Source organism: Hyla sarda, chromosome 7, assembly GCF_029499605.1.
Source record: "Hyla sarda isolate aHylSar1 chromosome 7, aHylSar1.hap1, whole genome shotgun sequence".
Lineage (NCBI taxonomy): Eukaryota > Metazoa > Chordata > Amphibia > Anura > Hylidae > Hyla > Hyla sarda.
Genome location: NC_079195.1, coordinates 217,987,682 through 218,002,632, shown reverse-complemented (window position 1 = coordinate 218,002,632; position 14,951 = coordinate 217,987,682). Strand labels below are relative to the sequence as shown.

The window sequence follows — 14,951 nt, the reverse complement described above, 5'->3', positions numbered from 1 at the left end:
GCTGCAATTCTCCTTTTCTTTTGTAATAGTGGTAGACTTGGCTCAGCCACATGTTCACCACAATTGTGTCTATCGTTGTGCAGACCAAAGCGCTAGACACAACTGGGTGAGTTCAGTGAGACGGGGTCCAGAAAGAATTTATATATTTTTTGCAGAATTATAGGGGTGCACTTTACACAGCAACTGCTTTTCTTTGGTGTGAATATGGTTGTATTTTTGCTGAGAGTAGCACCCGGTACATAATATGACAGGTTGAGCCCCCCTTTCTTTGTATTTATGGTGTTATCTGCTACTGTGAACTGTACAGAGGTATTACCTGAAAGGGTTAAGTTGGTCCGGTGTTTCCTGCGCACGCGAGCGGTTGCAGCTCCGCCCCATCAGTCCCCAGCGGTGACGCCTCATCAATAAAGCGAGGAGAAACCAAAGAGCCGCCCTGTGTTGCACAGGGGAAGATTTTGCCGATCAGATCAAAACAGGAAGTTCCCTGGGCGCAGCCATATTGGGGGTTCCGGCTGCTGCGTCAAGCTCTGCTGCTATCCGTCAAGCACCCACTGCAGCGAGACTCTGCAAACACCAACGATTGTCAGTATTAGGTCTCCGGTGTCAGTACCTGTTAGCATTAACCCATTAGTACCTGCAAGTCTGGTCACAAGACTATTTATCACAGAGTGCCTGCAGAATAGAGGGGGAGCATTCATTACAGTACCCCCATTTGCCAAGTCCAAGCAGCTGCAGCATTTCATCAATCATCTTAAAGGGGAAAGCACCTTATTCTTCTTAAAGCCCTGAACCAATACCCGCTCTTGAATTCGTCGAGGAAAAGTTAGCTGCAGCTTCAGAGGTTCCAAGAGCTCCAGAAGACGCAAGAGTTCCAGATTCCCCCAAAGTGGTGTTGCATAGGTCCCAAAGGTCAACACAAGGACAAATTCCCACAAGGTACAAAGATTAGCTCACAATATAGTGTGTAAAGTTATGTACCACACAAAGTTAGTCCATATTAAATCAAAATAGTCTACACCTATGTAAATATCTAAGTTAAGTCTGTAACATTGCTTGAGGTCTCAGTCTACGTATATCAAGTATGCATATGTCTTAACATTTTCTCCTGTCCACATGTGCACCCTGCTCTACTGGCCAGAGGGTTCCCCTGCAAGATAAGATAAACATGTATCAGGGCAGTGTACGAGTTGTGAAGGTAACACTGTTGTATTGCATAAAAATGTATATTAAGTTCTGGGGAGAAGTGTTGTAATACCGAAGTAGCCCAGCAGCCAAGGCATTGGGCGGATAGCCTCGTGCAACCCAATCCGCAACCAGTGAATTAAAGTGTTTAAAGAGTGTTAGCAATGCAGTTACAAGTGAAAACAATCCCACATGTTTACCCTGTTACTCTAAGCAGAGAGCCTGTATGGACATTTACCAGTCCTACATGGATTAATTTCTATTTTGTTCCATAATCAGACCTGAGAAGGACATTCTTTGCTAAAATGCCCCCAGGAACTGTCATTGGGCCCCAGTGGCCACTTCGGTCATCCGCCCTCCAGGACTGTGCGTCGAGGACGACTGTATTTAAGAGGGGGAGTTTGTGGTGTCCCAGTACGGGAGGTGTTACCCCGTACCCTTGCTGCCCTGTCCGGCAGCCTCCCTTCAGTGTCCCCTGGGCTTCCTTGTACTTGTTTCCCCCTGTACATATGTTCTACATTGTAATGTATTATAAAATGTGTTGTTGCTTTAAGATTTGTACCATGTGATATGTCATGTGATTGTTATCCAGGAGGTATCAGTGACCAGGTGACCCCAAGTGTGGGCTCCCTGCTAGTCTCCCCCATATAAGCCCTGGGAAGAGCTAGCTCATTCTCTTTTGCTCTTTGGAGATAAGTCTTTGCTGAGGTCAGTCGTGCCAAGTGTGTGTGTCCAGAGTGTTGGAGGCCTCAAAGTTAAGGCCTGCAGCCACCATTAAATGCAAGTTAGCTACAGTCATAGCTTTGTCAGTCTTCAGTCAAGTCAGTCCCTGTCAGCAGCTGTCAAGTCAGCGTGGCCTGCATTGCATTGTCCAGTCCTACTACAAGTTTCAGCAAGCCCTTAAAGGAATAGTCTAGTATGGACTAATCTTATTCTATCCTGCCTGGGCTGCAAAAAAAGTGAAAATAAACTTTCACTTACCTTCCTACATTCCCCCAGAGCTACGCTACAGCTGATCAGTCATCCGGGCTGTCTGCTTCCTACTTCCCTTAGCCTGGAACGTCACATGGTGCTTCAGCCTATCACCGGCCGCAGCGATGTCCCACCTCAGCCAATGATAGGCTGAAGCGCCGTGTGACGGTCCGGGCTAAAGGAAGTAGGAAGCAGGCAGCCCGGCCGACCGATCAGCTTTAGCGTAGCTCTGGGTAAATGTAGGAAGGTAAGTGAAAATTTATTTTCGATTTTTGTTCAGACCAGGCAGGATAGAATAAGAATAGTCCATACCGGACTATTTCTTTAAGGTCTCTGAGTCACTGGTCACCTCTGTGGGCCTTGGCTGAACTGTATAGACTTTACCATCTGTCTAGCCTCAGTAAAGCTACCGTTATCCGTAACTTGGCATCGGAGTCATTGTTGCCCCCGTGCCTAGCCCAGGATCTAGCGGTATACCTTCGGGTGGTATCGAGGATAAACCACGCCCTGGCATCACGAATACAAGGGGTTAATGCCATCTGCCACTAGGATAACATCATTTTCCCTCATCACACCCCGTTATCCCATTTATGTGTGTTGACTTGGACTCTAAAGCGTGATCCGGTTATCCGGTGGATAAAAGTTAAGTTCAGAATTCCCCTTTAAATTGAGGTAAAAAGTAGCAACTTCAAAATACTAGGACAAAGATTACACAAAGAAGAACAAAGAGGAAACTGAAATACTAGAAACTAAGAAAAAGATACTAGAGAGCATGAAGAAGTACTGTGATGTGGTTTCTACTATAATCTAAACAGAACTGCACAAGCCAGGGATTTTTAATGCAAGGCTAAACAATAAGAAGTACTGTGGAGCTGACAGTAAAGATTAGCTGACCCAGACCAATAGATCAGTTGTTCTATAGTTACAGAGCAATTGCCCCAAACAGGAGAAGACAGAATGGCAAGAAGGTTCCTGTTGTTCATAACAACAACACTTATATTCTCACTTCCTTTGAATCCAAAAACTCCACACTCGTCTTTATGGATAAACAGACACTGACAGCAATACTCATGCAACATGATTATATGTAGTAAAATGCAATACTTTTATGCACGTAAGACGCGTTTCCGGGGCCAATACGGCCCCTTCATCAAGAAGGATAAAATTCCTAAAACATTATGTCAAAGGAAATTACATCAAATATGCAAATGTGAATCATCCAATACGCAAATATATAAAAATACATATATAAAAGAAACACTATCTGTATATAAAAAAAATGGCATTGTTTTTATCACACAGATGTCCTTTCAATTACCAAAAGAAATTAAATTTATTCATTTATAAAAATTCTATACGTTATGGCCTAGAGACCTAAATACGTTAATCGAAGGGACATCTGTGTGAAAAATATGAGTTTTTTTTATACTGATGTATAGGGTGTTTTTTTCGATAAATATTGCATATTAGATGATTTTTATTTGCATATTTGATGTTCATGGTTTTGATCAGTTTATTCGTACATGATAAAGGGGCTGGATCAGCGCGTAAACACGTTGCACGTGAAAATAAAACATTTTACTGCATTTGAGATATATATTTGTTTTTTATTATTATTATTGTTATTATTATTATCATCATATTAGATGATTTTCATTTGCACATTTGACATGATTTACTTTGTGGGTATTTTACCTTCATGATTTTGATCATTTTGTTTACACCTGATGAAGGGGCCAGAAGGGTCATGAAACTTGTCGTACGTCATGTGAATAAAAATATGACATTTAACAGCTGGAGGCACACTAGTTGGGAAATACTGCTTTAAACAAAAAACAAAAAAGATGAAACTTTTTATTTTTTTATTTTTTTTTAAGGTATAACTTATACCGGAACGGATAATAACCATGTGTTAGCTGGATGCAAATATGTTGAATTTAGGACTAGCGCAGACACTTTTAGAAGCCAGTGGAGAGCCATATACATAAATTTCAGCATAAACCAGTATCAAATGTTCACACATGAAAAATGAGATACCGGACGGATTATTACTTATTTTTCAGTTTTTTTTTTTTTTTCTTCAGGTTCTTCTATATCCACTATATTGATGTCACCATAGAGGAATAGACTTACTTTGTTCTAAACATGAAATCCAGTGCAAATCACCATGTACTTACTCATCTTCTGATCCGGACGGCTGTGTTAAAAAAAAAAAGGCAGAATAAGTCTGAAATAAAGAAAAAGTAACGATACCATAAACCTTGTCTGGTACGTACGTAAAACTCTTCCCCAGCCGATGGCGGCCGGATACAAATTATCTCGTACACAATAATGCAGGAATTCTACTTGGTTATGGTTTAAGGGGTACTTCACTGGAAAACATTTTTTTAATTAACTGGTGCCAGAAAGTTAAACAGATTTGTAAATTACTTCTATTAAAAAATCTTAATCCTTCCAGTACTTATCAGCAGAGTAGGAGCAAATCCCCATAGCAATACTGCTCTGGACAGTTCCTAAAATAGACAGAGGTGTCAGCATAGAGCACTGTGATCAGACTGAAAAGAAATTCAAAAAGAAAAGAACTTCCTGTGGTTCATAACGGCAGCTGATAAGTACTGGAAGGATTAAGATTTTTTTTTAATAGAAGTAATGTACAAATCTATTTAACTTTCTGGCACCAGTTGATAAAAATGTTTTCCAGTGGAGTACTCTTTTAAGGCACTTTATACCTCAACTAGAACAGATGGGAGCGGTCTACCTACTGTATGGGTGTATTATAGTGTTTCCTAACCAGTGTGCCTCCAGCTGTTGCAAAACTACAGCTCCCAGTATGGCATAGATATCATTTATAAAATACTGGCTACCTGCAGCTGCCACTAGGGGGAGCTTAAGAGCTTGGTGAAGACAGAGCATTATATTTTTTCTCTTTAACAGTGTTTCCCCATCAAGGTGCCTCCAGCTGTTTCAAAACTACAACTCCCAGCATGCCCGGACAGCCAAAGGCTGTCCGAGCATGCAAGGATTTGTGGTTTTGCAACAGCTGGAGGCACACTGGTTGGGAAACACATGTGTAAGATGGGAGCCTGTAGTGGGCATGCTCTGTGACATTGGCTGATGTCACTGTGCTGAGAGAGGGAGGAGAGAGGAGGACCTGAGTGACTATCACTTATTGATAGGGATGCACCGATATATTGTTGGTCGAAATGCTTTGGCCAAAAATGCTATTATCTGCATTTTGTCAAATGATTTAAAAAATAAACACAAAATAAGCTAAAGGATAGGGGATAAGATGTCTGATCGCTGGGGGCCCGCCACTGAGGACCCCCACGATCTTCCTGCAGCACCTGGCGCTCCTTTAGAACGCCGGCTGCTGCAACGGAGGCTCTTGATGTCATGGCCCCTCCCCCGCATTACATCACGACCCCAACCCCTCAATTCAAATCTATGGGAGGGGGGGTGGTGGTTATGAGGGGTGTGGCCGTGACGTCAGCGCCGCATCGCTAGTCATCAGGCATGGAGCGAAGTTTGCTCCATGCACCTGATAACTGCGGTGCCGCAGCAGAGATCAGACGTCTCACCCCCTATTCTTTGGATAGGGGATAAGATGTCTAGGGGCAGATTAACCCTTTAATCATACCTGATGATTCTGATGAAGGGGTCTTTGAACCCTGAAACGCGTCATTCCTGTACCATTTTACCTATTTTATTAAAGATCATTTCATTTAATCGTCCTTTGGAATTTTCAGCGCTTCTTTTTAGAGGGTCTTCCTTTTCTGCTATGTATATATATATATATATATATATATATATATATATATATATATCAACTGGCTCCAGAAAGTTAAACAGATTTGTAAATTACTTCGATTAAAAAATCTTAATCCTCTCAGTACTTATGAGCTTCTGAAGTTAAGGTTGTTCTTTTCTGTCTAAGTGCTCTCTGATGGCACGTGTCTCGGGAACCGCCCAGTTTAGAAGAGGTTTGCTATGGGGATTTGCTTGTAAACTGGGCGGTTCCCGAGACACGTGTCATCAGAAAGCACTTGGACAGAAAAGAAAAACCTTAACTTCAGAAGCTCATAAGTACTGAAAGGATTAAGATTTTTTAAAAGAAGTAATTTACAAATCTGTTTAACTTTCTGGAGCCAGTTGATATATAAAAAAAAAAGTTTTTTCCTGGAATACCCCTTTAAGTAGTAGAAACCCAACATCTTTAAGTAGTAGAAACCCAATTCTTCTTCCTCCGCTGACATCAAGGTTTGGGAGGCTTCTATACACATTAGATGGTCAACCGATTCCCCTGAAATTTGTCTGGCCAACATATCTAATGTTTACTCGGGTCTTTAGACACATCGGCTTGTAACACCCACCGACACCAAAGCTTGGTAAGCCGGCTGGGCCTGTTCTCCAGTCCTAAGCCTTCACCAAACAGCTTTTCAGATCTCAGCCTCCTGTGAGTGACAGATCCTCGTCGGCTTTAGTGTTCACTTTCTTTTCGTACATGAAGCCTGGTTTGTATCGTGTTTTCTTTGCTTTCATGGATCCCACACCACAGCACAGCTATCTACACAAACAGACACATTTACAGTAAATTGATTGATTTGCCCATCAAAAACAAACCACGCTCTGTAACATGAAAGCCGCAGCACTGTACACCCTCAGAAATCCCTTTTTTATTTTCTGTCTCTTATTATCATTCACATTTAATTAACCAATCGGCTAGACATGTCGGAGAGAGGGAAGGAGCTCAGAGTGTCTCTCACGCCAATGGCGCCCTCTAGCCTTCTGAGATGGGGATTCACATACAAATATATTTCACAACAGGATTTACAAACAAAACCAAAAACTGGTCCATGTATTAGTGAATCACATGAAGCAGCTGCCGAAGGAAGATCATAGCATTTCTAAGTATTCATACCCTTTTCTCAGACCTTGAAGTCCTTTTGGCAGTGATTACAGCCTCTGGTCTTCTTGGGGATGAGGCCACAAAGTTTGCACATGGTTTGGGGAATTTTCTGCCATTCTTCTCTGTAGATCCTCTCAGGCTCTGCCAGGTTGAATGAGGAGCATCAGGGAAAGTCATGTTTATGTCTCTCCAGAAATGTTACATTGGATTCAAGTCAGGTCTCTGGCTGGGCCACTCAAGGACATTCACAGAGTTGTCCCTCAGCTGCTCCTGTGTTGTCTTGGCCGTGTGCTTAGGGTCATTGTCATGTTGGAAGGTGAAACTTCAGCCCAGCCTGAGATCTTGAGCACAGGATCAAGTTTACATTAAGAATAACTCTGTATTTTCCTCCATTCAGCTTTCTATCAACCATGACCAGTGTCCCTGTCTAAGCTTCCATAAACACACCCTCCAGACATGATGCTGCCCCCATCACACTTCACTGTAGGGATGGTATTGGGTAGGTGATGGGCAGTGCCTGGTTTCCCCCAGACATGATGTTGCCCCCACCATGATCACTGTAGGGATGGTATTGGACAGGTGATGGGCAGTGCCTGGTTTCCCCTAGACATGATGCTGCCCCCACCATGATCAGTGTAGGGATGGAATTGGGCAGGTGACGGGCAGTGCCTGGTTTCCCACAGACATGATGCTGCCCCCACCATGATCACTGTAGGGTTGGTATTAGGCAGTGCCTGGTTTCCTCCAGACATGATGCTGCCCCCACCATACTTCACTGTAGGGATGGTATTGGGCAGTGCCTGGTTTCCTCCAGACATGATGCTGCCCCCACCATGATCACTGTAGGGATGGTATTGGGCAGGTGATGAGCAATACCTGGTTTTCCCCAGCCATGATGCTGCCCCCACCATACTTCACTGTAGGGATGGTATTGGGCAGGTGATGGGCAGTGCCTAGTTTCCTCCAGACATGATGCTGCCCCCACCATGATCACTTTAGGGATGGTATTGGACAGGTGATGGGCAGTGCCTGGTCTCCTCCAGACATGGTTTCCTCCAGACATGAAGCTGCCCTCACCTTGATAACTGTAGGGATGGTATTGGGCAGGTTATGGGCAGTGCCTGGTCTCCTCCAGACATGGTTTCCTCCAGACATGAAGCTGCCCCCACCATGATCACTGTAGGGATGGTATTGGGCAGGTCATGGGCAGTGCCTGGTTTCCTCCAGACATGATGCTGCCCCCACCATGATCACTGTAGGGATGGTATTGGGCAGGTGATGGGCAGTATCAGGTTTCCTCCAGACATGATGCTGCCCCCACCATGATCACTGTAGGGTTGGTATTGGGCAGTGCCTGGTTTCCTTCAGACATGATTCTGCCCCCACCATGATCACTGTAGGGATGGTATTGGGCAGGTGATAGGCAGTGCCTGGTTTCCTCCAGACATGATGCTGCTCCCACCATGATCACTGTAGGGATGGTAGTGGGCAGGTGATGGGCAGTGCCTGGTTTCCTCCAGACTAGTGTTGAGCGGCATAGGCCATATTCGAATTCGCGAATATTCGCGAATATATGGACGAATATTCGTCATATATTCGCGAATATTCGCATATTCGTTATATTCTCGTTTTATTTTCGCATATGCGAACATTCGCGTATGCGAAAATTAACATATGTGAATATTAACATATTAAAAATTAGCATACGTGAAAATTCGCATATGCGAAAATTAGCATATGCTAATTTTCGTATATGCGAATTTCCGCGAGCCAGTCTCACACAGTAGTATTACAGCCTTCTTTACACCACACAAGCTGGAAGCAGAGAGGGGTGATCACTGTGATGTGTACTGTGAAGAAAAAAGAAAAAAAAACGAATATTTGTAATTACGAATATATAGCGCTATATTCGCGAAATTCGCGAATATGCGATATTCGCGAATAATATTCGAATTGCGAATATTCGCGAGCAACACTACTCCAGACATGATTCTGCCCCCACCATGATCACTGTAGGGATGGTATTGGGCAGGTGATGGGCAGTGCCTGGTTTCCCCCAGACATGATGCTGCCCCCACCATGATCACTGTAGGGATGGTATTGGGCAGGTGATGGGCAGTGCCTGGTTTCCCCCAGACATGATGCTGCCCCCACAATGATCACTGTAGGAATCGTATTGGGCAGGTGATGGGCAGTGCCTGGTGTCCTCTAGACATGATGCTGCCCCCACCATGATCACTGTAGGGATGGTATTGGGGCAGGTGATGGGCAGGGCCTGGTTTCCCCCAGACATGATGCTGCCCCCACCATGATCACTGTAGGGATAGTATTGGGCAGGTGATGGGCAGTACCTGGTTTCCTCCAGACATGATGCTGCCCCCTCCATGATCACTGTAGGGATGGTACTGGGCAGGTGAGGGGCAGTACCTGGTTTCCCCCAGACATGACGCTGCCCCCACCATGATCACTGTAGGGATGATATTGGGCAGGTGATGGGCAGTGCCTGGTTTCCTCCTCTAGATATGACTCTCAAAACATTTTAATCTTGGTTTCCTGAGACCAAATATTCTTGTTTCTCATAGAGTCCTTTTGTTTTTTTATTTTATTCTTTCATGTGTTTATTTCTGTGGAAGTTTCTCCCATCTGCACACAGGATCTTTGGAGCTCAGCTTAAATGGCCATTGGGTTTTTGGTCACCTCTTTTACTGAGGCCCTTCGGCCCAGATTACTAAGGTTGATGGCTAGCAAATAGTCCTAATTGTTGCAAACCTTTTTTTGTGTAAGAATTATGTAGGTCAATGTGCTTTTGAGAACTTTCATTGCAGTAGAATTTTATGTACCCTTCTATACATTCCTTGTGTCTGAGCTCTACATGCAGTTATTTCCTCCTCATGGCTTGGTTTTTGCTCTGATTATATAAGGTCTCACAGCTGACAATATATATGACAGGGCTGCGTCTTTCCAAATCTTGTCCAATCAGCTGAATTTACCACAGGTGACTGCAATCAAGATGGAGAAACATCTCAGAGATTATCAAGATAAATGGGAGGAGCCAGAGATAAATATCATGTCATAGCAAAGGGTCTGAATACTTATGTCCATGCGAAATTTTAGCTTTTCCCTTTCAATAATTTAGCAAAAATTAAAAAAAAAAAAAAAATTGGGATATTGAGGGCATATCGATGGGGAAAAACTTTAATACATTTTTATTTTAGCACAAGGAGTAACAAAACAAAATGTGGAAAAAGTGAAAGGGTGTGAAGACTTTCGGGATGCAGTGTATATATAAAACATGTTTCTTTTCTGTTTTGTTGAATTCTCTCCATCACTCCCGTGTCTCTCATTTTCAGTCACGTTGAGTCCTTAGCGTATCGTTCAGTTTTTAGACAATTTTTTTTTTTTTAAATACACAAAAATAAAGTTGCCTAAATGATGAAGCAGCTTTCTAAATTAGATGTGATTATTTGACATTTTTAGTGAACGCTACAATATGTTCTCCTACACTCCCTCCCACACACACACATGCCAAAATATATTGAGGAAAAAAAGGAATTAATCAGATACCTTCAGGCCGGTAAAGTGTAAAGCAACATCGCGGCCCTAATATAGAAAAATTATATTTTTATATTTAGATATGTAAATGCGCAATTTGTTTACCCAGACCTCCACAACTCCTCTATTAAGAGGAACCACTCACTGGTATTACCCTTTCCATTTGATAGATAAGCCATAAACCCCCCCCCCAACCCTACCCCACACACACACACATACAAAATACTTTGTATTTAATTAGTCAAAAAAATATATATAATTAGTCAAAAAAAAAAGACATATATATTATGTAATATAAACATAAATAACTGCTCTATAAATGGTCCAGACCAGTAGACTCCGAAGTATGGACCTTCAGATGTTGCAAAACTACAACTTCCAGCATGCCGGGGCAGCCTTTGGCTCATGGCAGGCCCACCGGCGGGATTGAAATTGTGCGCCAAGATCACCAAAGCCATCCACATCCACCAGAAGAGGATAGACACTACGCAGGTACCGTTGCTGAACGAGGGACTGTCACAGGTTAACTTGCTCCCTACGACTAACACAGTCACTCCGCGAGTGAGTCACGCTAAAGTGGTACTCCGCCCCTAGATAACTTATTCCCTATACAAAGGATAGGGGATAAGATGTCTGATCACGGAGGATCTGGCCGCTGGCACTGGCACTGCAGTGTTCCGAACATTGAAGATTGGAGCTTCGGTGTTGGTGATTTCATGCCATGCCCCGCTGCATTCATGTCTATGGTAGGGGGCGTGGCGGAAGGTACTTATTCGTCACGCCTCCTCCCATAGACATGAATGGAGGGGGCGTGACGACTGTGGTCGCCCATCATCCACCACAGAGCCGGATAACTAGGGTGCTGTGCTGGAGATCACAGGGGCGGACTCACGCGATCAGCCATCTTATCCCCTTTCCTTTGGATAGGGGATAAGATGTTTAGGGGTGGAGTGCCCCTTTAATCAGGAGCCTCACCCTTCCCCTGTCACTGTACTGTGCATTACTGGATCTTTCTAAGCTTCTTTGGTGGCCCACCAACAGTTACTAGTTGCCCGCCTTGGCACTGCCAGGATCTTGAGGCCTAAATACTGGTTACTGTGGTGAATTTTTGCATTAGTATCAATGACCAAGTAATCTATACTAGTTAAGGATTCCAGGAGGGGCTTATCCATGGGCACCACAGGGGGCACCAACAAGCCTGGCGGCGCTTGGTGGCAAACATAAACTTTGCCCCCATGAAGTAAAGCCTTCCTTCGGCAAACAGGACGGTGTTCAGAAACAACCGCAAGCTGATGTCCCAGCAGTCTGACCACCAATGATCATACATAGGTGGGCTATGGATGCTGTTGGTCGAGAAATACACTTTATCACAGTGTTTCCCAGCCATAGTGCCTCCAGCTGTTGCAAAATTACAACTCCCAGCATGCCCAGACTTCCCAACATGCCTGAACTGTCTCCTCTTCTCTTCTACTGTCAGTCTTGACCAAAGTTTTGGAATTATATTCAATGAAGCAGGAGGACCAGAAGGATCAGCAAACCCAAACAAATAGAGGAAGTAGATGAAGAAACAGGTAGGCCGCCTCGTGTTCATGGTTTCTTAGCAACCAAAGAACTAAGGGGGAGATTTATCAAAACCTGTGTAGAGGAAAAGTCACCTATAGCAACCAATTTTTTCATTTTTCAGAGGCCTGTATAAAAATGAAAGCAGCGATCTGATTGGTTGCTAAGGGGCAACAGGGCATCCGCCACCTTCCTCGGGATCGTAGTTTTTATTTGACTATTGTCATTCGTCAGACAATGTTTTGCCCAGTAGCCTCTAGAGATCTTGACCCAACTCAGTATCAAAATCAAGTTAAAACCACATTTTTGGCTGTGTGTTGACTCGAAATATTTATATCTTAAAGGGGTACTGGGAGTTGTAGTTGTGCAACAGCCTGAGGCACCTTGGTGGGGAAACACTGTTTTAGAGTAAAAATATAATGCTCTGTCTTCACCAAGCTCTTAAGCTCCCCCTAGTGGCAGCTGCAGGTAGACAGTATTTTATAAATGATGTCTTTGCCTTTGGCTGTCCAGGCATGCTGGGAATTGTAGTTTTGCAACAGCTGGAGGCACACTAGTTAGGAAACACTGTCCTACACCCATACAGTAGGTTGACTGCTCCTATCTGTTCTGGTTGAGGTATAAAGTGCCTTAAAGGGGTACTCCACTGGGAAAAAAAAAAATTATATCAACTGGTGCCAGAAATTTAAACAGATTTGTAAATTACTTCTATAGAAAAATCTTAATCCTTCCAGTACTTATCAGCTGCTATATGCGCCAGAGGAATTTATGTTGTTCTTCCCAGTCTGACCACAGTGCTCTCTGCTGACACCTCTGTCCATGTCACGAACTTTCCAGGGCAGGAGAGGTTTGTTATAGGAATTTGCTCATGCCCCGGAGCCACTGTTTTCCAACCAGGGTGCCTCCAGCTGTTGCAAAACTACAACTCCCAGCATGCCCGGACAGCCGCTGGCTGTCCGGGCATGCTGGGAGTTGTAGTTTTGCAACAGCTGGAGGCACCCTGGTTGGGAAACACTCTACCAGATATAGATACGTGCAGCTCATCATGTAAACCGCACTTTTTTAGACTGCCAACATTGGGTGTACTGGACCTTTAAGAGCTTCATATCCAGATTTTCTCTCCTGCATATTTCTTATTTTTTATTTACTTGGAAAAACAATTTGTTGTTTATAAAGTTTTGAAATTTTTTTTTTTTTTTTTTTTTAGCTTGGTATAAAGTAACAGAAGATTGGCGCTGATCCAAGAGATATAACAGTGACAGCTGCTAATGAATATGCCGGGGACGGATATCACTTTATATTATTGTATATATAGTGACAGGACGGCAATTCTAGCAAATGCTTGTTTAATATAATTAAGAAATAAAGCGTAAGTGTCACAAATGTCTCATGTGCTCACAGCGTTTAAAGAAAGTCAATCAAGGTCAGTACTGAAAAAATAAATAAATATCAAACTTAGCCGTAAAAAAACAGAAAAAGGGAAAACTTCATGGATCGGTATTATAAATAACCTAAAAAATGTCAGCTCGCCATATATAAGGTTTATGAAACATAGGCGAACAGGCACATTAAAGGGGTTATGCAGGAAAAAAAACATTTATATATATATATATATATATATATATATATATATATCAACTGGCTCCAGAAAGTTAAACAGATTTGTAAATTACTTCTATTAAAAAATCTTAATCCTTTCAGTAGTTGTCAGCTGCTGAAGTTGAGTTGTTCTTTTCTGTGCTCTCTGATGACACCTGTCTCGGGAACTGTCCAGTTTAGAAGCAAATCCCCATAACAAACCTCTTCTACTCTGTGCAGTTCCCGAGACAAGCAGAGATGTCAGCAGAGAGCACTGTTGCCAGACAGAAAAGAAAAACTCAACTTCAGCAGCTGATAGTTATTGGAAGGATTACGATATTTTAATAGAAGTAATTTATAAATCTGCTTAACTTTTTGGAGCCAGTTGATATAAAAAAATTTTTTTTTCCTGGATAACTGCTTTAACATAATTGAAAAGGAGCCATGTACGCAGAATATAAAAAGAGCCACCCCCTGAGGATGCAATGCAGTGAAACATGCGTCGGGGCATCTGTGGTCGGTATGCACTGATGGGTTTCTGTAATAATGTTTTTTGCATAAGGACTTTGCAAAGATACATATTCTATATCCAGTTAAGTGGTTTAGATACTTAAGAGAAATATATATTAATATATATATATTTTTTTTTATTTAACATACTTATTTTTTTTGTGTATATACATATAGAAATATATATTTATGTATTTATTAATTTAGTTTTCTATATTTTAAATTTATTTCATATATATATATATATATATATATATGTATGCTTTATCAGATACTATTTATTAATGTATACATGACCATGTGATCAAAAATTTTTATATTCTCCATTGACCTTTTTAGTTATCTTACATCGTTTGTTCTGATATATATGTTTAGTAATGCTTGTATACACACTATGGTGAGCTGTATTTTACAGGTTATTTATTGCCATTAATGGGCTCAATAATTGTAGGTAAGTAGTGATCAGTATTATAGTAGTTCAGTGTTTTTTAAACAGGGTGCATACAACTGGAGGCATGTTCTTTAGAAAACTCTGTAGTAGTTATATTCTTGTATATAGGAGCAGTATTATAGTAGTTATATTCTTGTATATAGGAGGCAGTATTATAGTATTTATATTCTTGTATATAGGAGCAGTAATATAGTAGTTATATTCTTGTATATAGGAGGCAGTATTATAGTAGTTATATTC

The 14,951-nt window shown here is 42.2% G+C and overlaps 1 long non-coding RNA gene across 2 annotated transcripts in view; it reads left to right on the top strand.

The window, feature by feature from the left end:
• The first annotated feature begins 2,493 nt into the window (after positions 1–2,493).
• Positions 2,494–14,951, top strand: part of LOC130283343 (uncharacterized) — a 40,610-nt gene continuing 28,152 nt past the window's right edge. The window contains exons 1-2 of one of the 2 annotated variants that reach the window (XR_008846662.1): positions 2,494–4,422; positions 13,380–13,541. This is a non-coding gene — a long non-coding RNA (uncharacterized LOC130283343). Of the gene's footprint in view, positions 4,423–13,379; positions 13,596–14,951 lie in introns of both variants that reach the window. The other variant, XR_008846663.1, reaches the window with a different exon arrangement.